Source organism: Parus major, chromosome 2 (assembly GCF_001522545.3).
Source record: "Parus major isolate Abel chromosome 2, Parus_major1.1, whole genome shotgun sequence".
Taxonomy (NCBI): domain Eukaryota; kingdom Metazoa; phylum Chordata; class Aves; order Passeriformes; family Paridae; genus Parus; species Parus major.
In genome coordinates, this window is record NC_031769.1 from 141,562,100 (window position 1) to 141,587,632 (window position 25,533).

The 25,533-nt window shown below is 40.6% G+C and overlaps 1 long non-coding RNA gene across 1 annotated transcript in view; it reads right to left on the reverse strand.

The window, feature by feature from the left end:
- Window positions 1-8,927: 8,927 nt before the first annotated feature.
- Window positions 8,928-25,533, reverse strand: part of LOC117243986 — a 37,541-nt gene continuing 20,935 nt past the window's right edge. The window contains exon 3 of the long non-coding RNA XR_004496257.1: window positions 8,928-10,858. This is a non-coding gene — a long non-coding RNA (uncharacterized LOC117243986). The remainder of the gene's footprint in view (window positions 10,859-25,533) is intronic.

Here is a 25,533-nt window from a genome sequence, read left to right on the forward strand (position 1 = left end):
CTGCCATTTCTTTCTGTTAGCAGAAATCTCTGCTGAGATTAAGGATGTTGCCAGCTCAGAGTGAGAACTCCTGCTCTCCAAGGGGTTTGAAATTTTTTTTTTTATTATTTTTTTTTTTAATCGAGTAGCGCTGTCCAAATGACAGCACCTTTCTGGGAAATGCAATCTTTTTTACAGAGAGATAAAAATATCTCAGGAGAAGTTCTATCAGCAAAGATCAGGATGAGGTTGCTAATTCTACCCAAAGAGTGGAAGACTGGAAGTAGTTATAATCAATAACTTGGAAAAAGCCAGTTCAGATCTGTTTCTGCTCAGGAATCACAAGAGCACCAAACTCCTGCATTTTGAGCACCTTTATCCACAAGGTACTCAGAAGCTACCTCCCACTTATTGTACACAGAACACTAAGGAATTAAGGGTCATCTTCCATATTAAATGGGGTTTTGTTTTCAAAATCATGAAGCATATTGTGTGGTGGAAGCATTTCCAGCCCAATTCCAATGCTAGCAGAAATTAAAAAAAACAAACAAGATATAACAAGATAAAATGAAATAATGGATTTATATAAAACAGGACAAGACAAGACACTCCTTTTCTGGGAAAGTAGAGAAATCCAGTGATCAATACTGCAATCAAAAGCCTCCAGTGTAATTAGCACACTTAGTTTGAAACTTATACCAACAATAATTCAGTGTCTCCCAAGTCTGAAGTCTTCCTGTTCTGTAGTCTTCTGTTTGGATCCAGGACCCATGGACAGCACTAAAGCCTGTCATGGTGACACTGGTGGTTGGGTTCTTTTCCCCAGGACTGAGGCTGTTGAGAGAGAGACTGTTTTCTTGTGTTCCGGCTTGGTTGTTTATTCTTTCCTTATCTATATTACATATACACAGACTACAAGGAGCTATATACACTAGGATAGAGAGGTGGAAAATGGAGAACGAAGAATCTCTCCAAGGTATTTTATGTGTCTATTTGTCCAATAATCAAATGCCAGGTAAGTTATTTTTCTTAGTGACCCAGTGACCCAACACCTGTGTGCTGCACTGCAGGTTTTTTTGTCCAATCACTCATTATTGCCCAAAAACCCTTAGAAGAAGAAGATGAAGAAGGAAGAAGGAGAAAGGGACAACGCCCTAAATCCTCCATATTGTCTCATTCTCTAATATAGCTTAAACCCTAAACTCTAACTTTCTCACCCAGTGACTTAAGAAAACTCTAACCTACACACTTGCATTCCCAGTTTTTCTATTTAACTTTAAAAGCTGTCTCCATGGTGTTATGTTAAACTCAGTGCTCTCTGGGTGTCAGAGCCAGGCACCACAGATTAGGGTTTATTTTCTCTGCTTCTGACTCCAGCAAAAGCCCACACCAGAAACTCCTCCATCTTCAGCAGGGTGTGGCACTGCAGAGTTCCTCAGGCTCCTGGCAGAGGTTGTGGTACCTCGAGAGAGCAAGAAGTTCTCTGAGCTGTGGCCTGGGTTTCACAAGATTTCACATCTGCTGTAGTTTCCTGCGAACCTCACACACATAATTTCTAAAACTGCCTGTATGAAACATTTTAAACACAAAGCACGTGTTTTAAGAGGTATTAACATGTCATTATTTCTTCTCATTAAAACCCTTTCACGGTGTTTTTCCCAGTTATGTCACTCTTAACTTTCTGTGCTTTTTAAGCATTTGGGGTCTTGTCATTTCTGCGCTGCTTTAGCTTCTTAAACTATCTGCTTTTGAAGTGCCTCTCTTTCGGAGTAAATCAACCCAAAATTTAAATAATGATTAAACAATAATTCACTGAAGAATATAGTAGTGGCATTTTGACTCAAATGTGAGTTTATTTTCCATAATAAAATATGTCAATATTTATCCTTATTTAAAGCATAATTTTCTCATATAACAGAGCCAATATTAAGGGAACTATTTATCTTAGAAATATATAAGATGCCATTTTTCATTGTCTGGAGACTGCAAAGCTAAGAAATATTGTATCTGCTGCTATATGAGCATAGCTCTTGAGACAGCTTTGATAGGGAGACATGAGGTTTTTCCATTAATCATTCTTTTACTGCTACTCAGTTTCAGTCATTAACTTGTAGTGCCCAGAAGGCTTATAGCACAGAGAATTTGATGCTGCCAGTGTAAAATCACCAATAAGAAGTAGGGCTTTTTAAAAGATCTGTAGCAGTTTGTATATGTTATTAAAAGCAGGATCCAGAAGGTAAATAACTCTTAAAGGTTTTGAAACTTATGAAGCTAGTTATAAATTGTCAGTGTGAATATTGATAAAATTATTACAGTATCTTTTAAAAAGATGCTCACATTCAAAGCCTGGCTGCTTTTCAACAGAAATGAAAGCAGCAGTGGCCTTGAATCAAAACCTTACATCTCCGAGGCTTGAAATAATGAAAGATTAAAAATGCAGCTCTCAGTCTCCATCTTTGCTCTGTTCTAAACTTTGGGTTAATTTTGCCAGACAAATTGAAGCCTTACATTTGGCTGTCCAGGGAAGGAAAAGGACATAGCCCTGCAAATGTCATTGCTTCATACTTCTCAGCACATTGGGGCAGACACATAATTTTACACAACTCTCTTTCTGAATACTGAGTTAACCTTTTTTTTTCAAAGGAAAAGGAAATCCTTGAATTCAAAACTGCTTTTTTCCTCATGTATTTAATCTCATTAAAATGTTTGTTCATAAGTATCAATGAGTTGGTACTAATCTAAACACCTAGATAACTATTATCACTTGCATCAGAGAAATTCAACATGTTTTTCATTTGCTGCCTGGCTAACATACAGCTGATATTGGCTGTGCCATTATCTAAGGTGAAATCCAGTTCCAGTGGTCAATATTTAGGTGATATAAAACAAGAATTAAATATGGTGATAGCACTTTTATCTTTGAAGAATTTTTGCAAGTAAGGGTAGTGGCTGAAAATTATTCCTGTGCATGGGACTGGTCCTCATTCTCCTTGAGGAGCAAAATGGACCACATACATAAGCCTGAAATTCAGTGGCTGTGAACTCTGAAATACAACCTCAATAAAAGCACAAATAGCTCCAGATGTCTTGAAATAAATCTAGATTCTCCTGCTCCTGGCTACGGTTTCAAATGGGCCAGCTTGTTGGCAGAGCCAAAAGTGTATGGTGAATTTGATTTTAAGGTGAATGTTCTCCCTTTTTAACCTCATTATTTTGTCTGGAGACCTTCCTGCTGATGGCTGTCTAGGTAGAGATTACATTTCAATCTGGTTTGAAGTGGAGACATCAAATGGCTGCCCCATAGAATATGGAGCAAGAAACCTTTCACAGACAGGGAGATGACAAAAGGCAGCTTAACTTTTACTACATCAGACATCTGTCTGTTTTGCCAGTGTCCACTGTAGTTTCAGGGTGCTTAATGAAGACATTTGTTCCAATTATATGTGATCATTTTGGAATTCTAAATTTTTTTCCAGGCAGAACCAGTGTGACTCTGTGGAATTGGGTACCAGTCCCATAACAAATGGACACACCATCTTCCACCAGGTTCCAATTTATCTTTCCTTCAACAGGTGCACCACTGTCAACCACAGCATTCTGTAACTCTCAGCTTCATCTTTTAATGGGGATATTTGTCACCCAGTTCTCCTGAAGATGCAACTATTAAAGCTTATTTCTTATCTTCCTTGGAGTCTGGACTCCATGCTCAGCAAAAATGATACTTCCTAAACTGCATAAAAGAGGGTAATTTTTGAAGGTGGATGAATTTAAACTAGTCCTATGGGTGCTCCCAGAGCTGAAAGAAATGTCTCTGCTTCATTGCTGCAAAAGCAGCACACAGGGCTCACTTTCCCTCGTTGTGGCAGAAATCTTCTCAGCCCTGTTCACAGCTACACTGGTGCAGTTTAGAAGATATTCACAACAAGATACAACCAAACACACATGTCTGAGCGTCCCATAGTTCAGCCTGACTGCCAGATGTGGCACATCTGCAGCACCTGGGGGATCTCTGACCACAGCACAAGCCTTACATTCTCCCTTGCAGACTCCAAACTGGATGCACACAGCTCCTAAAGAGCAGATTTGCTGAGGCTTTATAAAGAAAAACCTTTCTGCCCCATCTGGCACGGTGTATGCCAGGTGTCACATGCAGCAAGGGAAGCTGTGATGGCTCTTTGGCACTGCCCTTCAGAGCCAGGCAAAGGGGGCCCTGAGTGACAGCTCTGCTTCTCCCAGCACCTGATTTCAACATGAGGAGCAGCACAGCAGAGCAGCACACACCAGCTGATCCCACTCACATCAGAGTGGCCCTCACATTTTTGTGGTCTTGCTCTATTACTGACAGTGAGAGAACCTGGGGGATCAGGGGTGGTTGCACAGATTTCATCCCAAGCCCCAGATGGGGAATGTGGGAAGCTCACACTCTACACACCACATATGTCCACTGTAGATTTGTGGCCATGCAGGTCTCACTGAAGATAGCAACCTGTCCTCTTCCTTGTCCAGTGGCTCCTTCCTTGCAAATCTATCAACACTTTCTTTCTTAATTCTACACCAGTGCTGCACATGGACCCCACCTTAACTAACTAATCTTACTTCTGAAGCTGTAAATGTTAACCTTTTTTTGCCATCATGGCAGCAAGTACAGGCAGTGTCATAATATTAATGGATAAACTGTTATTTTTCACAATACATTATTAGCAGCTCATACAGTATGCAAACAGCACAAAATTATTATTTGAACACATAAAGTTACACCAAACCAAAAAATGGTAGGACTGATCCAGTGTCACTGAAGGAAGAGGGTGGCATCCCTGGGAGGAAGGCAGATTTTCAAAAGTGGCAAATGAGATCCAGGATAGACATGCAGTTCTTATTTTGGCATCACTGTCTGGACAACTTAACAGTAGTCAGGACAGCACTGCCTCTGAGGACTGTATCATCTTTTCTTCTGTACAAAACAAAAAGTAGTGACCTCAGGTGGTCACTACTTGGGACTTATCTTCAGGTGGAAGAAGTGTCATCTTGCCTGGGGATATCAGGAAGAAAATTTCCTGGGCAGTCATTTCACTTAAATAGCTTCTTTCTAAGACAAAAATCAAGGGACATCTGCTTAGAGGACATAGCCACTACAATGATTTAAGAGAGGTGAGAAAAGCAAAGGTTTAAGAAAGGTGTTAAAGCAGAACCCTTCTGACCCCTTTTTTTTTTCCCCCAACGCAGCTGGTGATGTTTCACATTGGTTGTTCTGCTGTTATGAGCAGGACGGTTCAGCTCAAATGAAGAGTTGTCAGATCTGGCATGGAAATCAGGCAAATGGCTAGAAAAGGCATTGTCATTGTGCTGGAGAGCTCTCTCAGGGAGCCATTACCTCAGTGACCAAGCTGCAGAGAGCATTAGACAAGGGAACTGGTCAGTATAAAGGAATACAGGCTTTAAAGAAAATCAATCATCAGCCCTTTCCATTTTAATATGACCTGTTAATTTAATTCCAGGAGAAATGTAACATATTGAGTTGGTCAGGGAAACTTTATCTTTGAAAGCAGATAATTTTGACATTGGGTAGTGAAGACAGTGTTTGTTCTTTCTTGTCTTTTCAGCTAAAAATATTATTTTTCAGCATTTGGGTTGAAGATGATAATTATTTTTTTAATAGAAGAGGGTGGACAAAAAAAAGGTAAAATAGATCAGATTAGTGCCCTGTGCAGATTCTGCCTTTGGAAATTGGCCTAAAACCTAACACTGTTGGGACAATCTTTTATTTGTAATACAGAGGTGTTGTCACTTACCCCTTTTTTGGGTCTTAGAGACCTCTGGGAATCCTCAACTGGTTCCACTTGAGCTGAACAATTCTGATATTTATTGTTTCTGTTCCCCTCAACTGCAGATCACCAGACTCTGATAAATAAGGCACCATTACAGCAAACCCTCCCTGGCCATGGGTTAGCACTGGGAACACTTCCTTGGTTAGGAGTGAGAAAGCTTGTGGATGTGGATGTGGATGTGGATGTGGATGTGGATGTGGATGTGGATGTGGATGTGGATGTGGATGTGGATGTGGATGTGGAGAGTATGTGGACAGTATGTGGATGGGTCTGTGCAGAGCCTCAGCCCTTTGGCTTGTAGGTGGTGTTGAGGTACCAGAGCACACAGATCTGCTTCCAGTGGGGTACCATGGCTTTAAATGCAGTGTGATGTGTGGTGACCTCCATCATGACTGACTTTTCTTCCCAGCGGTGTTTAAAGAGGTATCCATAACAACAGATAGTAGCAGTTACACAAAGAACGTGGTGATGCTGGATGAGCTGCAGAATAAATAATATTTGTTGAGCCTGAGGGATCTGGTTGTCTCTGAGGCCAGGGCATCAGGGGCAAACTGTATGGCCCAGTAACAAGACTGGGGCAGGAAGGGGAGTCCCCACCTTAAACAGAGAAAAGACAGCACTGAGTAGGGGATATCCTGCCCCAAAGTGAGGCAAGGGTCTCCTTATCCCACCTCTTAAACAGTCAGGGGCTGTGATTGCTCACAGGAACAAGGCACCTACTCATGTGGGGCTCTAACATCTGTGCATGAGGCTCTGTAATGCTCTGAGTGCTCTGAGTGCTCACAGCCACCCACCAGGGCTCCCTCTCACAGCTCTGCACTGCTCCAGCACCGGGCTGGCCCTCTGTCCTCCCCCCACTAATCCAAGCAAAATCTTTGTAAATACCTTTTGGCACACAGCTTTGCAGACAAGCAAATCTGAGCACATTTGTAAAGTAATTAACTTCCTTACAAATTGCTTAGATTTGCTTCTCTAATCATAAAAAGCCACACAATACAAATAGCACCGGCTTTCTCATTACAGAAATGACCCTGTTGCTATCCACAGTTGTCATTCTGCTAGGCTAGGATATAACAATTAGAATTTAGAGTCATAATCATCATTCTTCATCCACCCCTCTCAAAAGTAAATTTCTTGGGACAGATCACAGGGTGTAGGGGGACTGTTGTAAAACTGATGCAATGTCATTGTGTTCAAAGAGTGAGAAGATCAGAAATCTCTCTGCTGACTTCACAAACAGTTGACCTTTCTTTATTAATGGTGGTAACAAACCAATAGCTTAGCATCAGTCTTGATTGTCATTTATTGCAGAAATCCAGCAAAGGGAATCTTCAACTTGAAGGAATAAAAAAATATGCTGGTAAAGCAGTGGCTTACCAAAGGCAAAATGTGTGTGGCATGACTGAACACAAATGCAAATAACCACCTGATTAAAAGGAGATTATGAAAACTAGAAAGTAGATTTTCACCTTTCTTCTGATTGCCTCTCATAAGGGCTTCTATTATAACACTTCATTTAAGTCTTATCTTTCTAGTAAATGGTTGAAGTAAAGACTCAAAGTTCTGCATTTATGTGCCAGTTGCTTAATAAAAAGCAGAATTAATAAAATGTGATCTCCATGTGATTGCTGGTGGGTCAATTTTTGCCATGCTTATTTCAAAGGAATACAGCTTATCTGCTTTCACTGAGTCTTGAGTTACATTAAGCTAATAAAACCTTTGGTTCCTCTTCACACAGACTTAAAAGAAAGGATCCTGTTTTGTGTTCTGCTCCTTGTACGTTTCTTCAGCTTCAAACCCTTGCTCTGTCTGTCAAAAAAATTATCTTTGGTATAAAAAGACAGTGCAACATGTATGATTTAAATTGCATGACCATGGCAGAATAGTGTTCTTAAACTACATTTTACACTGTGAGCTGTTCTCAGCATGGGGTCATTTCCAGTTTGCAATGTGTCAGAAATACACTGTTGAAACTGTTGTGTTACTAACCACACACATCCTTCAAAACCTTGCTTCTCTTGACTCTGAGTCTGGGGAATAATGCCATGGAGCCCAGGCTTCCTGAATCCTGCAGCTGGAGCCAGAATTCTCTCCTCTCTGCATTTCTATCAAGCTTTATTTAAATTCCACTTAAGAAACCAAGATCTGAAAAGCAATGAGTTCTGGAGATTTTCATGGTGACCAGAGGGATAGAGGAGTGTTATTGGACAGATAAATAAAAAAGTAGAAAGTCCACATATTAGTTACCCTATGCTCTGCAGAATAGTGCCACTGGGTCTTGGCCAGTATAGGCAGAGCTCAAGAGAATAACTTAACATTTCATAGAGTGAACCAGTTGTAAAAGTAGAAAGACTACTAAACATTACTACTGGATATAGGATACCCATAAATTTATAGATTAAATCAATAAAAACCTTTAAAAAGCAAGTAGAACATTGTCACCAGTTATAGCAGAGCAGATGTTCAGGCAAACAGGCATAAAAACAGCATCACAAAGATTTTCAGAATTCTAGCAAGGGTGTATTGTATCAAAGTTGTTATGTATAAAAATATATGTACTAACTAAAAACAGTAAGTGAAAGGTGAGTCACCATGTGTCTGTGTACCAAGATTTAAGCAAATACCTCCTGTATTTACTGATGCAGTTCTAGAGCAAATGGTTCTGGTAGGGAAGCAGACAATGCTCCAGGCCTATATTCAGCCTTGAGTCTAATCTCTCTCCCACCTCTAAGGCAGAGTGAGATAAAAATGGTTGGTAGGAAATGGCTTTGGTTTATGTACAGTGTCACCCTATTTCATGTGTTCTGATCTGGTAATGAATGGTACAAAAGGATCTGAAGACAAATAGGTGGGCAAACCTCCTCTCACAGCTCTGGAGATGTTCAAATTGATGTGTTAACTGGATTTCATCTGAACTTTGAAAAAAATAATCATAGATAATGAAGAAAATAGAATTGTTATCCCTTACAATCATTCCTGCCAGATTTACCATTTGTGCACGCATGTACTTAACTACAATAAGAGTCCTTTTGAAATGTACTGATTGTAGCCTCTGAGAGCTAAATCTCAGTGCCTGGCACTGTAATTAACTCAAGATTTATTCATTTATCAAGACTCCTGAAACAAGCATGTCTAATTGCCTTTCTTTATTAATACATTCAAGAATGTTTAACATTTTACTGCCACTTAAACAAGAGTTCTAATAAGATACTGTATCAATTAATGGTCCTGTTAAAAGTCAACTGGTATTTTTACAATAGCAGCAGAACTCCTCGTTACACATTAAACACCATGAAGCAATCATAAGGTCTGTGGGTTTGTTTGGAAAGGTGCATTGCAATGATACACTGCCAAGATTTTAACAAGCGTCTCCCACAAGACATTCCTTCCTTAAGAGGATAGTAAAAGGCTCTTAGTTTTGGACTTGCCCAGAAAAGGAGAATGAAGGAGCAGGAATTCCACTAGTGTGTTTGTCCTTTAAAAGCAATATGCTTTTCCAAAGCCTTAAGGATGTGAAAGCACTACGCTGTACTGCCTTTGTTTGGTTCTTGAAAGGTTTTGGCCTTACAGTCTGCATTTGGTTTCTTGTTTGGGTTTGTTTGGGGATTTTTTTTTGGAGGAGGTTATCAGTTTGAGCCAATCTGAGACTGGTATGCACCCCCACCCCTATGCTCTGTGCTCAGGGAATTCCTCACCTCTGGGAGTGTGATGCAGTTCACATCTGGGTGAAGGCTGGTGCTGAGAAGCTTTCATCACCACTCCTTCCTTGCTGGACAGAGCAGGACTTGAGAGCCCTCCTGCACTAAAGCAGTTTGGGAACTATGAATAAAGGCCCAAAGGCACAAACAGCTGCCCAGAATGGCTTTTTAGCAAGGCATACTGCTATTTTGAAACCAAATTTTTCTAGGGGTGGACTGGTCTTCACCCAACTTCTATTAGGATGCTTTTTTTCAAAGCCTAAGGCCTGGTGATGATATGGGTATAATTAAATCGTTGACTACAGTGTCAATGAAAACAATGGCCTGTGATGTGAGCAACACACCACAAATGCTCTGCATTGTTTTACAGTGGCAATTTTCAGGACATCTTCAAAGAAACCAAATTGAATGATTCATGATGATTTAGCAATCAAACTCAGTTACTTACTTCAATATTGGCCAATGAAATCATGCTTTTACTTACTGAAAGGATTGCTATAAACTTTATATGTTAGTTGCATTACGCCAATTGAAGTATTTTTATTTCCTTTGTGAATCATAGAATCATAAATTTCCATAAGCCACTGAAGAGGGAAGAGCTAAACACAATAAACTGGGGGAATACTTGCTCATTCAGGCATAGTGGGTATAGTATTCAAACACCACCAGACACCAGGAGCTACCATTTTGGTGGCCACAAGTCTCTGCAGATTTATTTACTGAAAAAGAAACCTATAACCCTGGAAGATCCAGACCCTCTCTTTTCCTTTCTCTTTCTGGATCCCAGACAGCCTCATTTCACAGGGCAGCAGCAGAGACAAGACAGCAGATAGTAGAAAAGGTAAGTCCTAAGAGGTTCTTCATAAATTTTTCCTCCTGGTATTGTGCAACACAAGGCACACCCCATCCTTCAGACAGAGGGTTCATATATTGTGCTTCAGCTGAGCCAAGCAGAAGGCAGCATTCACAGTCAAGTATCCACCAGGGAAAATGGTCCTTGGACACGTGCAGTAAGTCACCCTATCCATACACTTACCTGTGCCTACCTGCTGTGCTGAATAAGAAGACTGAGAGTGGCTCCAAGAGCAAAGTTTTTTGTGAAAATGACTTGATGAAGAGGTGGATTGATCCTGTACAGATGTTTAGGCTTCACATTTTGATCCTGTAGAGTTCTTTAGGGTTCACCCACCTACAAAGCAGTTTGGCTTCACATTTCTCTTTTGCTCCTGTGTCCCTCTAGTGATAATGGCAGCCCAAGAAGAGAAATAGTCTTCTTCTCAGGAGGGTTTGATGTGGCTTGCTCAGGCAGCCCTCAGGAATCTGACATGACTTGGGTCCTCAGGGGTCATGTCCATCCTAAAGGACCAGAGCAGAGCAGGAAGGAGACAGTTAAACCAGTGCTGGGTCAGAAACTGTGCAGTCACACTCAGGCTCATGCGCTTTCCTTGATAAATTAATCTGCTCCAGTGGATATTATGCTAAACGGATGATTCCACCACATGAACCAGATCATGTACTGAACTGGGCCATGCAAATGCTCAAGAGAAACAGAATACTTTTGTTTGTTTTGTAGTCCAAGAGCATAAAACCAAAAAGTTTCAATCTTCACACCCATGATCCTGTGGAACTCACAAGTGTTCCTTGCCACAGTGCCAGGTTTTGTATTGCAGTGGGATTCTGTTACCCTTTCAAAACAATGACTGCATAATTGCTGGAAACAAGCTGCTTGGCTAGGAGGGAATGACTTATGATATTTTAAAAGCCATTAAAGAATACCTAGCAATCCCATTATCATCTAATTATGACGTGGTAACCAGTGGAAGGGATTGACTGCCTAAAACACTGCCTGCTTCTTCTATCTATCTTAGCTGGTCTAAGAAATTATTTTACCCTTCACTATTAAATGTGCTGCTCACGTCCCACATACCCATCCATAACAGTCATAAATGAGGCCCCTGGGGTATTTTCTGAGTAATGAAGCAAAGTGCTCAATGCAATTTCATCATGCTTCCCTAATTGGCTCTATCACTGGTTTTGGACACCTGTACAATGCTCTTTTTTGGCTCTTTGTTTGTTTGTTTTCAGACTACTAAGGCCAAAGAAATAACATCAGCAGCCAATAGCACTGAAGAGGGGTTTAGATTATCTGGGTTTAGTTCCATCAAGGTCATACCTGGGTCTCTGGAACCAAGGTTTAATCCCACAAATCTCCATTGATAAATAAGGGATAATCATTTCTCTGTCTGTCTGGTCTGCTTGGATTAACACCCTGCAGGATGTTAATTCCAAATTCTTCCCTGGCAAAGGCAGCTTCTGCATGAAGCCTGAAGGTACAATTATAGCACACGTAATTATTAACACCAAACACTTTCTTTTCCCCCCCTAAAAACCCTTCCAATTTAAGTCATCATTGCAGTTTCACCTTCTTCAAACATCTTTTATTGACAACTTAAACAATTGAAAAGTAAACTTCATGACAACTAGTTTTGGCAGGAACATTTAAATGCAATCATCAGTGAATAGAGGAATGAGTGCAAGGAGGGTTTGAACATTTTATCTGCTCTATTTTTTAATGTCCTTTGGCTTCAGCACCTTTAGAACTGAGGTCATAACATCTCCCTTCCCCATTTGGACCACAGACATTTCAGTGCTTTCCTCTGACATCTCCCTGCCAGTGGAGGTTTCAGAGCTAAGGTAAGCACACAGGTTGTCAACATGGTGAAAGGGAAAAGAGTGATGTAAGAAACCAACAGTGAGTGATGAGCTGCTGAGTCAGCCACCAGCAGAAGGAAGAGGTTTACATTCTGTCTACATGGCATTATCAACCTAATTCAAAGTTATTACAGCTCTAAATCCTGTAAAAAATTAAAGGGTAGTTTAAGTGTTTGGAGTTTAGGGTAAGGATTTATCAGCTTTCAGCATGTTAATACTCAAATTTTCCTTGCAAACTCAGACCAGAATTTTTAATGTAGGAATAAATACAATTTCATTTTGTCACAGAGATTTGAAATTTCTAAAAGATATTTTAATAATTTGAGATTTTAATATAAGAAAAATGCTGAATCAAAAAATATTTCCACTCCTCAGTGAATCCCTAAGCATTCTTACAGCCTGTGGCTCAGCTGTAGACTCAAATCCACAAGACATGAGCAAGCACAGTGTTTTGGTTTTGATGAACTGCACTAATGCCACTTAACAAAATAAGAGATAGTTGTTTGATGTCTCTCAGGCAGGAGCATTTAGCTTGATCCCAAGGAAGGCAGTCATTTTTACTTGTCCTTTCAGAATCCCTGTGATATGAAATTGCTTCCTCTGACGTTACCACAGACTGAATGTCCCCAGATAGGGACAAACCTCAGAATTACAGGGAGCATCTCCAACCCTGCCCATTTGTTCTTTACATAGCCATTTCTGAACCAGCAATATTGGAGCAGCTGGTTCAGAATATCAAGATCAGGACAAAATGTACTTTATGGCTGCCCAGCTCAAATGCAGAATTTTGTGGTCAGGAGAGTACCTGCTTTTGGGTCACAGAAACCTCAATCCTGTGTTTGGTGATGGCTCCTCCTCTGGGTGTCAGATGGGAGAAGAGGAAGAGCTGATGCCAGTGGCACAATTACTGTCTCATAGGGGTTGGGATGGTTCTGAATCCAAAACAAGTGGAAACATCCCACAATCATATCATAATATCAGTTCTGAGCATCAGCCATTCCACCTATTCCAGGAGTATTCTGGTAACTGAGAAGCATCACACCGATGCCAGAGCATGGCTTAATAGCTGTATGACTACATCACTGTTAAAAGAAAGCCCATGATGAGCAAAATCTGGGAGTCACTGGAACCTATTGGGAGCATCATCAAGTCAGTAAGCACTTTGGAATTAGTTCAATGTCATAAAAAATGGTTAAATGTCACTAAGTTCCTAATGTTATTGCTTTGTAAGATTTATCAGAGAATCATAGAATGGCTTGGGTTGGAAGGGATCTTAAATATTTTCTGCTTCCAAACTCCCTGTCACAGACAGGGACACCTTACACACCAGGTTGCTCAGAGCCCTATTCAACCTGTCCTTGAACACTTCCAAGGATCAAACATCCACTTCATTCAATGAAATTTATGCCTCAGAAGAGTTCAGAAACACAAATAAGTGAATTGATGACTTAATGTATCCATCACAGCAAACAAGGTGTGAGTCAGAGAACTGTGAGGAGCCCAAAGGCATCCAGGGTGTCCACAGGGGGCTGACAGGTCTGATGCAGGACCTTCAGCAGACCATGATCTGCAGTATACCCAGGGATGTGTGAAGCAGTGCTGACTCTCCAACTGAGAGACAACTAAGTGTTGATAGACTTTCTTGTGTGATGCATTCTACATAATGAGAAAGACTATCTTCATACACAGACTTTTAATCAAAACAGCCACACAAAGGTTAAGGGGAAAGAAATTTTCATCATGTTTTTGTGTAAATAGGCAGAAAGAGACAGTGATTTACTTAGAGTCACTGAGGAAGTCTATGGTTCATAGACCAGTCTCATTCTAATGCATCAATCAAAGATCACACTCCCACAGCCCCCATCTGTGTGCACAGACACACCATAGTAGGGTGCACTGTCTGGGAAAGGGGTGCAGTGTTCCCCAAATGTTCTCCAAATGCTGCATTAGGACTACAGATTTACAACGGTGTGCACAAGACACAGCCCCTTCTGGGTCATCCAAATTTTGCCAGAGAGGAGCTATGTCAGGAAAGTAACTGAGATGAAGGAAACACAAATATTGCTTTAAATCCTCCTGGATTCCCTCCAGGATCTGTGTTAAGCACTGCTGGCTAAACATGACAATTTTATTCTTCTCCTCCCTATTCTTCTCAAAAAGTGATGCTCCCATGCTGCTTTTAGGACACTGCACATAGCTGTGTGTTGTGCCAGGAGTCAGAACGTTCTGACTCTGCCGGTAACACAGCCTCCCATCGGACAGCATCATTTCAGCGTGGTTAACATGGACACAGAAAAGCTCTGCTTCCAGAGCCAAAGAGACACAACCAGATCATTAATTATTTCCATACCTTCAAAAAATTCAAAAAGAAGTAAATAGTCTTGGAAGCTCATGCCAGGACCTGGACCTCACACAGCAGCAAACTCTTGGTTTCTTGGGAGCCCATCCCCTCAGATCCCTCAAGCTCCTTTCATGGACATGGCAATTAGTGCCCTGCAGACAGGATGGACATTGATGGATCATGTGTCCTCAGTGAGTGATTGTAAGGCCTTCCCTTCCCTCATAGTCTTATGATATAAGATCTTCACTCTTTAATTTTACATTTCCTTTGCTGCTAGATATATTTTTTCACTTACATGGGGAAGGGCTTGTCCCAGAGCAGCCTGTCCTCCCCCAGTTTCCTCTTCCCCTCCTTACTTGCTGTGAATAAGACCTCTGTCTAAAGCAGCAATTGCTGAAGAGCCTCAGGAGCACCCATTTCTCGTCCTCTCTCCGTTTTGATGCACTGATCTTGTTGGATCAATAGCCCATCTGCTTTTAGAAGTTTTCTAACATTCTGATACTAAATTAAAACAGAGAGAATCAATCCTCAGTTAATTTACCCAACCAGACAATTTATATCTTTCTTCTGATCTGCAATCATGTGAATTTATACAATACTGACATACTGTGAGGCCTTCCCAGACAAAGTAAGCACTTTTATAATGCTAAATTATCCTCTTTATTAGTAACTCTCAAATGTGACAAACCAGGAGATTTATTGTATAATGTTGCATAGTCCTTGGTTGAACTTGTTAAAACTCACAGCTATTGTAATACAGCAATTTGCTAATTAACAGTGGATTTTGCTTGGTTTTTAATGGACTTTGGGGATACATTTTAGACTTAGACTAAGATTAGTGAAAAAAAAAAGAGTTCTCGTTAATTATTTCAAATTGAATGTTATGCTAATAGTAAACAATTACTTCTTTCCTGACTGAAAATTAATGTTCTATAAATAATTACAAAACCAAGCTGCTGTGTGAGTCCCAAAAGGAGATGCCAGACTTAGAAAAGATTCATGACTTTCTTGTGGGTTAACCACCATGGCCTCACACTTTGTGAAAATTAGGCATGAGCCTTGGTGGCTTCCTAGGGTTTTTCTACCCTGGCTGAAAAAGAAGAAAAAAAAAAATTAGATAAATAGATAAACAGAGAGAGAGGGAGAAAAAAAAGGGAGATAATCTGCAAAGGGAATTTTTGACTGCAAAGGTCAATGTATGTTGTTACAGTTTGCCAATTCTCATATCACTTCTCAGATCAAAGCTCAATTAAAATATTAGCACCCATCCCACCAGAGGTTCCTGCTTTGTAAGAAATATATATACTTTATACTTGTTTTTGCATCGGGAAAACTGGGAACAGAAAACTGGGAACACAGAAAGCTGAGTTATATCCATTGATCCAAGCTTAGTTTAGTTGATAAGGTGAGAGGCTGATATACATTCTCTTACAGACCACCTAATTCTCTCACTGAACTCCTAGGAGTTAAGATGTTCCTTTCTATGTCTGCAAATATTTAATTATTCATTTTGATTGATATTAGCTTCTTCTCAGGACTTTAAGATTTTCAGTGTCTTTCCTCACCCTTATAGGTGACTGGATTATGATTCCAGTCAGTGAAAACAGAAACCTCTTGTGCCTTAATCAGTGAGAGGTGGGATCTTTAAACTCACAGAGTAAAGGATTTCTCATTAGCAATGGCAAAGTTCAAGTTGGCACAGGAAGCAGAAGAACTCCTCTGGGCATCAGCATCACTTAGATAACTCAGGAGGACAAAGCCTTGCAGCAGTCTGTCCTGTCATGGCCCTGTGTGACCTGTCCCCAGCCCACTCCTCTGCCAGAGCTGCCCGTGTGCACACTGTGCAGTGGAAGAGAGCAATGAATGCAACCAGGAGCCAGGGCTCCCAGACTCTGCCTTCTCAGCAGATGGAACTACAGCATTCACAGGCTTTTGGTCAGCAATGGAAGAGGAAGAGCTGCCAGGAGGGTGGCAGCCCTGGGGAGCAAGTGTGTCAGGACTTGATAGCGCTGCTGGGGGTTTCCCTCCATCCTGCTGCACTGTGATGTACCTGCCTCTCACAGAGACACTAATGCTTCCCCAAGACCAAGAGCATCTCTTCCCAGATTGCAGTTTTGCCATTTCCACCTCTGTACTTTGATAACTACCTACTTGGCCTCCATTTGAAGCAGGCTCAACCATGTGCTGTGTCTTATATGGCACAGAAGCCACAGAAATCAATAAAATTTGCAATAGACTGTTGCCTTACTTTCCTTCTCATCCTGAGCATTGGCTTGGAGTCTGTCAAAGCCTGTGATAGCTCTCTCCTTCCTCTGGCTACTTCCTTATTCTAGCATGAGGGAAAAATTCAAAGATTCCTTACTAAAGATACAACAGTTTCTCCTTGTCATATCCTCTCTCTCTCAGTGCAGCCTCCGTGCCTTGCTCAGATAGGGCATGGTTCTCATCTCTTACATTTGTGGTAGCCAGGTAAAAACATCTCCCCCCCAACCCCTGCAAACCAGCACTTTGAAGTGTCCAGAGACCTTTGCTAAAGAAGTGATGTGTCTTAAAATCCAAGAAGTATCCAAACCATAACAACATAATGAGAGAGAAAACATAACAGCATTAGCTTAGAGTTGTGATGAGTGTGGTTTTTCCTAATGTATCCTCTCAGACTTTGTCAGTCCTCAGGTCCTCCTCTAAACTTGAGTCCTGAGGTGAGAGCGAGATGAATTCTGTCTGCTCTGTAAGTAAAATAAGATTTCAATTTGCTGTCAGAGCTTTAATTAAAACACTTATAGATCAACTTTACTGTGTCAAATTGTCTATGCCACTATTACTATAGGAAGATGAATGTTAGCTGTGAAAACAGGCAAATACACTCCCCTAGACTAATGAGTAATTTCATAGTCATTGATTTTTGACTTTGAAAATTCTCCTACATGCTTCTGGGAATTGGAACTTGTTACAGGTGACCCCACAGCAGCTTTGGCAATTTTTTAAACCTTTTGTGAATGTAGAAAAAGAGTAATTTTGCCCATTCATGTTTTTTCTGTGACAGGCATTACATGTAAGCACTTCCATCCCAGATTCTGAAACCCAGACTAATTGCTGAATTACTATATTTAACAATAATACATAAGCTATAGCTTTAATTCTATGAGATACTGATAAACAACCACCTTCTTCTTCTGTAAGAGTAAGGACATAATTCTGCAATTAGTCTGAATATCAGCCTTCTCTTCAGTAATTATGAAAAGTCATATCATGTACCAGGATAAATTTAGTCATTGGGATGAATCTGTTTATGCCAATGAGTTACATTGAGAGAGCACAAAATGGAAGTAACTATTACTGACTTGAAAGCAGGTGTGTGATTTAGTATATAACAGGCTATTTGAAATGGTTGCATAACTAAATGGGCAATTTTACTATTAAAATAAATCATTTAATCCACATAAACATTGTGAGGCTTTTGGTAAATTCTGAGTGTTCAAAATTAGTGAAGCACATCAGCAGCTCAGAGTCCCTAAGACATCTTCAGATCACTTCCCCAGAGCAGCTGCTTTAATCATGGCTGTCACTTCTCTGCTCTTTGCTCAGCCCATGTGCAACAGGATGTCAACTCTCAGCACTCCTTGAGCATGGAGGCACCAGCAGGAATGAAGAGTAGGCTGTGCACAGGGTATCTGAGACATGGACAGACACCAAACTTACTTGTGATTTATGGGTGTCTAAGGGGACTGTCCAATGCCACACAAGAAATGATGGCAGAGCACCAGATTTAACTGAGACCTTGTACCACTCTTTGCCCAGCAGCTGAGCTCTGGGTTTCTGAAAGGACAAGTCATGCATGTTCCATCCCAGAACCTACCCCCGGGGTCACTCATGGTGGAAAGTTACAAGGAATGAGGAAAGCAAGAATCACCAGAGAGACAGAGAAAAAGGAACATTTTCTAACCAGAAGGAAATGTACTTGGGATGTCCATTGTTTTAGATTTGCACCACACATCAGCACCATAATGATGGGACCACTTGAAACCACTGGCCATCATCCTGGCATGTCCTGGGATGGTCCTTGGTGACATCTCAAGCAGAACAAAAATAGACTGTTGATAGTGTTATCATGTTTATAACAGTAGTGGTGGCAGAGGATGAGAGATATCAACCAGAGCAGATGACACAAAAACGAGATTCAGGATGAGTGCCACAGCTTCTTAGGTCAGCTGGACCTTGGTACAAAGCCTGAAAAAGCAGCTGTCCACTGCTCCAGCCTCTCATACCACAAGACCTCATGCCACAACAATTGTGCCCTGACCACATTTATTCAAGGACCTGCTCCAGTAAATCTGGGCCTTATTGTAGCTGCATTAATCTACAATCTGACTTAAACCCATTACAACAGAAAGACTATACGAGCATAGCTGTGATCAAGAGTCTGTCCCAGCTGGCTATGGGAAGGTGGGAAGGCAGCCTGGTGGTTATGCAGCTGTCAAGCAATAATCCAGCATTATGTGGGTCCCATATTCAATTAAAGAAACCATGCATATGCACTAGACATGCAATTGCATTAATCTCACCCATTGGCTTTATTAACGTATTTAATATTAGTGGCAACTTTTTCCTTCTCCTGTGGTGCTGTCAGAGATGTCCTGCCCATCTCTGCAAATGTGAGGACTTAATTCCAGCTACTGCATGCATAGCCTCAGGGCACCAAAGAGCAGAACAACAGTGTGGTTTGATTAACCGAGTTCCTGTCTCCATCAGCAGCTGAGTCCCCTTGAACAAACACAGTCCAGCTGCTTCTTGTGCTGCTATGCATTTAGATTTGCCTTTATTATACAATAAATGAGAAATCAAGAGTAAACAAGGAGGTGAGGGGTTTATTGAGCTCCTTTAACTGTGACTACTGCTTCTACTGGCATTTCCTTTGACTTTTGACCTTGCTTGATGCAAAGGCTCTGGTCTCCTTGCAGCTAAGCTGCAGCTTTCTCTGAAGTACATGGGCTGTAATGTGATACCTGTGGATATGGTACCGAGGGTAATTAAGATGTTTGTTGACTTTGGTTCTGCCCCACCAGTGTGTAACTATGTCTGTAGGAAACCAGTGTTTGCTTGCTGTTGAAGTGCCAAACATTGGTGCATAAAATCACCGAAGTTCCTGGTCTTCAGTGTTCCATGCTTCTTCAGTACTAATTGAATAAAATTCAAGTCAGTGTGTTTGGCAAAGAACACATGAAGGTTCCATTTACAATGCAGGAAATAAACATTTATAAATTGGTTATACAGTGAGGACAGTACTTGGCTTGCTCTTTAATGGTAAATGCCCAAGGCATCATGGAATTATTCAGTCTTGAAAGAGTGAGGCCAGATGAAATACACTTGATCAAATATCAGAGTCTCCTAGAAAATACTTCAGTGCACCCTAAACTCTGCTAAGGCTAGTAATCAGTTCTCCACTTACTACAAGGGAGATGGCTATGCCTGATAGCTGACTTTTCATTTACACTTTAGTGAAATGAATCCTCTGTTTTATATCCTGAGCAATTTTCATTCCATGTTTTTTTTTTTTCATTTTTACAAAAGTGATTTCATACCTTCACACATCTAGTGATCTTTCATGAAGCAGATGTCTTAAGCAATTTCTGGTTCTCCATCTTGTGGTCCAAACATCCTCAGCCTCTCCCTTTTTCAGTTCTGTGTATACAGAACATCATTAATGTTGTTGATCTCTTCTGCCCATTTTCTTGTTCTCCTCTCTATTTCACTTTCTACATCATGCTAGTTTTGATGGCTGCCAAGCTTCTTTCCTAGAGGGCACTGATAGACCAAATCATTGAGAAGTTGTCATAGATGTTGACTGTCAGGAATGGGGCAAACTGGATGTTCCATGCACCTTCCTTATATCTAATTCCAAGGTCTGAATGAATCATCAACATAATCCTTCCAGTCTGATACATCTAGCATTTAGTGGCACTCATGAATTTTACCCACTTTGAAGAGGATGCTGTATAACAACAGGTATCAGACATAATAGAAGCAGTGAACTTCTATAACTCTGACAGCATGGTCCTTCATTCAATTCAGGTCCTTCCTTCAAGGCACAGAAGCAGAAGAAATGATTGTTGTTTTCCCGATTGTACCTGGAAGCAAGCCTTACTGCAGGGAAGTTAGACTGAAATCTTCCCTAGTATTGGATGTGGCAGCTCCAAAGGCACTGGAAACTGACAGTACACCTTCAGAAGAAGCATGAAAACCACTGAAAGCTGCTAAAACTAGACTACTGAGAATTAATAGTTTAGGAAATGGATTAGTTAGCAGATTATTTGTAGTTTCACTCATAACAAGGTCAGATCAACATTATTGCAGCACAGGACTTGACCTTGTAAAAAGGGTTTTTACTTGTAGGTCAAGTCAAAATTCTTCTTTCCAAATGAAAATTCACTAAGACCAAAATAAATCCAATTGAAAAGGAATACTGAAGTACAAATATGGGCTGCAAAGATCAGCAAATGGCCCAGACAAAATTTACTTGGCAGAAAATATGTCATTAATCACAACAAAATGGGAAGGGTTCTATTGCCAGAAGAATGTGGCTGTGCAGAGAACACACATGGCTTGAAGCCATAAGATTCATGCTTTCTGCATATTCTCTCAGACAGCACTCCAGTTAGCTCCTTGTAGTTGTTTACTTCTGAGCTAACCACCTAGATTTCCTTTATCACCAGTGGAGAGAAACAGGCTCTTCTGGGGCTTAATTTATCTCACAGTGAAGCTGACATCTAAAATACATCACAGGAATAACATTCTGAAAATTACTGCTTCTCTCCATCAACTGTGAAAAAGCCATGAGTGACTTCTACATGTGCTTCTACACCATGGACATCTAAACCAGAGCAAGATTAATCCAGCTTTTGTTATAAGCCAGGGACATGTCTACCCCTGAAATGCACCAATTATGGAATGAAAAGTTGCATAATTGAAGTTGCACTTGAGCACTGTAGAGCTTCTGAACTTGGGTGGCAGTGTAAGCATTGCAGTAATGTCACCACACTGCTTCAGGGACCTGTTCATTCCACTCACACACTCCAATTAGTATAGCTCTTGGAGTCATCTTTAAAGAAAAAAAACCACACTTTTGGACTGGCAGCCTCAAGCTACTAATTAATTACTTAATTTTTATACACATTGAGAGTCCTCTTAGATGCATGTTCTCTCCACCATCCTGTATGACTCTTTTTCACATGATGAGATAGCTACACTTCTGTAGAGCAATTCTTATAGCCTTGGTAATCTGCTGGAGCCTGCTAGTCAAGCAGCTGTTAACCAAATAATTCTGGACTGAATTTTCATGTACCAGTGAAAACTATTTGGGCAATCATGTTATTAACAAGTTCAGTAAAAAAAAAGAAATTATTGCTTTTCTAGTTAAACAGCCAATCTGATTTTTTTTTTTTCAAAGTTTTGCATTCAAAGTTTCAAAGGCTTGGCTTGATAATAGACTGTGTCAAGGGGTTTAAATGTGTGCTTGGGAAAGTGAACTTACTGGGGTGAAGAAAGAATGATGTGATACACACAGATGCATGAATATAAATTACTCTAATACACAGAGTTACTCACCTTGCTAATAGAAAACATTACCAATATGTTCAACACAGTTAGTGAGAGGGTTGGGGGAGAAGCTTCATTTTATCCCATGTTTTTGGGGAAAACACTGCTCAAGAGGAGCAGGTTGTGCTGATTTGAGCCAAGCCTCCCTCAAAAGACAAGTAACTGCAATCTCCACCACTTCATGGCTACATGAGCCTGCTCCTGTCACATGTGTATTGAAAGCTTGTGTGGACCAGGAGTCTTTCACTGAGCAATGTGTTCTGTGAGAAAGGTTGGTAGAAAATGAAGTAAAAATGGCCAGATCCAATCCATAGAAAACTGGAAAAGAGGGAGCAAATGCTGATGGAGAAAGAAGTTGTCAGAGGAGATACTGTATGTGACAGACACAACTCAAGCCATTGATTTTAGGAATCAATCTAATTTGTCCAATGGAAACTTAACCATTGCCTGTACAGATGTGTCTAGGCTCCATCCAGGTGTGCCTGAAGCTGGAAGCTACACAGAGATTTCAAAGGAGGGTTTTGAAATGTTTTGAGCATCCTCAGAATCAGTACTGATCCCACCAACAAGGACCTCATCTCACCTTGGTATAAGCAGATTACAACAAAGAGAAATCTCACACATCCCTGGTTTTTCCTTTTAAGTGAAATGAGCAGTAAGGCCCTGAACTTCAGGTCACTCTGACAGCCAAAGACAGGCTCCTACACCATTAAAAGTAGCAACACCCTGGCAAAAGGGACAATCCCCTGCAAAAAGGATCTTGCAAGGAAAAGGAGAGGAAATGCAGGATAAGGAATAAAATCAAAAGAAGGGAATAATTTTTCTTTTTCTTAACTAAGTTGGAGGACACAATTTACATTCTAATTTTAAATAAAGTAACTGAAACAAAGTCACCCCACAGGACCATGCTTAAAAATACAAATTTACCTCTTTGTCTTTTTCTGACCAGTCTTTGAGATGTGAGTAATTCAACCCACCCAGAACTGAATATGTCAGCAGACACCTTTCACAACCACTGTACGAGGAGCCCACAGATGAGTCAATCACTCAATATTATGGCAGGGGTATATCCTCCACATCAGGCTGCAGGCACAGGGGATGCACACAAACAATTTACCTGTCCAAAAGAACCCAAATACCAGGGCATTTCCTCCAGTCTGAGGGATTCTTTAACCTTTTGATAAGGGTTATATTACATAACTCTCAAGCAGATTTGGTTTACCTAAACCCAAGTATCTGATGCCATTTGAGATGTCCTTGTGTATCTGAAGTAGACAGATGTGATCAGTCTCCTAGATGTGACACATAAACTACATGAAATCCGTGCCCTTCTCCAGCAGCTGAAGGTTAAGCTGGGCAAGGCAGGGCATTTGAAATGTCACCAGACCATATATTCAGGCTAATGATTGATGTGGAATACAGGTAACTCAAAACCTGTCTTGAACAGGATTCTTCTCGACCAGCAAAGTTGACTTTCCTCATCCTTCAGGATTCCTCTTCCATTTGGAAGGATGCCTCTGAAGATTTCCTGAGATTTCTATTCTGACATTTCTTAGGCCATTCCTACCCATTTTGGCCCATGATTGTTCTCTGTAAGCTGCAGAGTCATGAGTGGAAAGGTACAGATACCTCTCGGTTTGATTTTTAGTGAGCTAAAGCACACTTGAAGAAGGTCATCTTCTCTCTCTCTCTCAACAACTTACTTGTTACCAACAACTCTGTTGGTAAAATCTATTAATTTGGCTTCTGAACTAAGTAAATAAAACTGTGTGGATGAGTCTAAATGATGGAATTTATTAGTCAAAATTGAGAGTTCCATGTGCATGAGAAATTATCTAATTTTCAGTCCAGAATTAATCTCAGAGTATTTGTAAGGTGTACGCATTTAGAAAAAATATCATATGGGGTTGAATTTCTGCTTTTCTTCACAGGGACTCCAATGAGTACCTCCACCTATTAGGAACCAACAGTTGCCAGCTGGTTAATGGGTCTGAGTGAATGTTACACAGTCTGTGTTGATGGGCATGATTAATTGTGAGGGTCAGCTCAAGCATATCCTGCAACTGGGAAAGGTGGCACTAATGCAAATTGGTCAGCTGGGAATAAACACCATTAATTCCATATGACATGTCAGGTAAACAGACTATGGAGAGGTATGCATTTACAAATCATCAAAAGACCAACTTGTGTAGGGTTTATCCTGAGATAGCAATAAAGGTAATCAATTTGGATTTAAAGATGTTTGCAGAGATACGATGGACCAATTGAAATGAATGATTAAGCCATGTACCTGCTAGCCTGCATTGTAAGACAGTCAGTCAGCAGTAACTGGCATTGTAAAGAGCCAGGTTTGTGCTGTACACTCAGCCATCAGTGAAATTTCTGCTCCATAGAAAACAACAGGGTCTCATAAAAACAGTATTGTCAGGTGGGATTAATAGTTAGCCACCCCACACCCCACAAAGTAATTATCAGGCAAAATTCCCTTATCCATCCATTTCCAGAAGTGGTTGTATGTAGAGGTCCTGGACCATTACAATTTCTAGGAAAGCTGATTTATCTGCAGCTGTCCTGTTCACCCCTTTTTCCACCCTGAGCCTGCAGTTCAGATGTAAGACAGGCTGATTCCTTGGCAAGTATCAGAGAGAGCAATTGGACATATCACTAGACTCCCAGATCAGTAGGTACCCACCATATTTTCAGGTTCCCAAAAAAACCCTCAATATTTTCATGCAAAACTTATGTTTTCCCTAATGCAAATTTTAATTCTGCAAACTACCATATCCTAGTAGGAAAATTCCCAGCCCTCTGTAAATATAAAGGCAAATTTGGGAAAAGGCAGCCTTAGGCACTCTCCTTCTGACTTATGTCTTTTTTTCTCTGCAACAATACAACCTGTGGGACACAGGCATAGAGTCATGGCTGAAATTATTAAGTACATATCAATTAATAATAAAATAAAATAGTTTCCCATGAGTAATAAGAGCTCTACAGCAGTGTGCTCATAATAATGTAATTACTGGTGTGGTCTGTGCTTAAATTGAGATCAACCATTGGCAATCTTTGCACAGCTATTTCTTTCATTAATATATTTTTCTTTACATGCAAAGCAAGCCTGTTTTTGGTGTCCTAACAAATATTTAAAATACAAATATTCTATAACTTGAAGACTAGATAACAATCACCTAATAACAAAGTATAATCTGCAGCTAAAAGCTCACATACAGTTGGGCAAGACCTTCATACAATTAAAGCTCAGATGCCATGAGCTGATGTGACTTTACATGCATTTTGCAAAGCAGCTGTTCACTGCCTTTTGTAACGCCTCAACAGGAGCACTCTAATGCATCATTGTGAGCTCCAGACCTTCACATTCCTTGGCCCT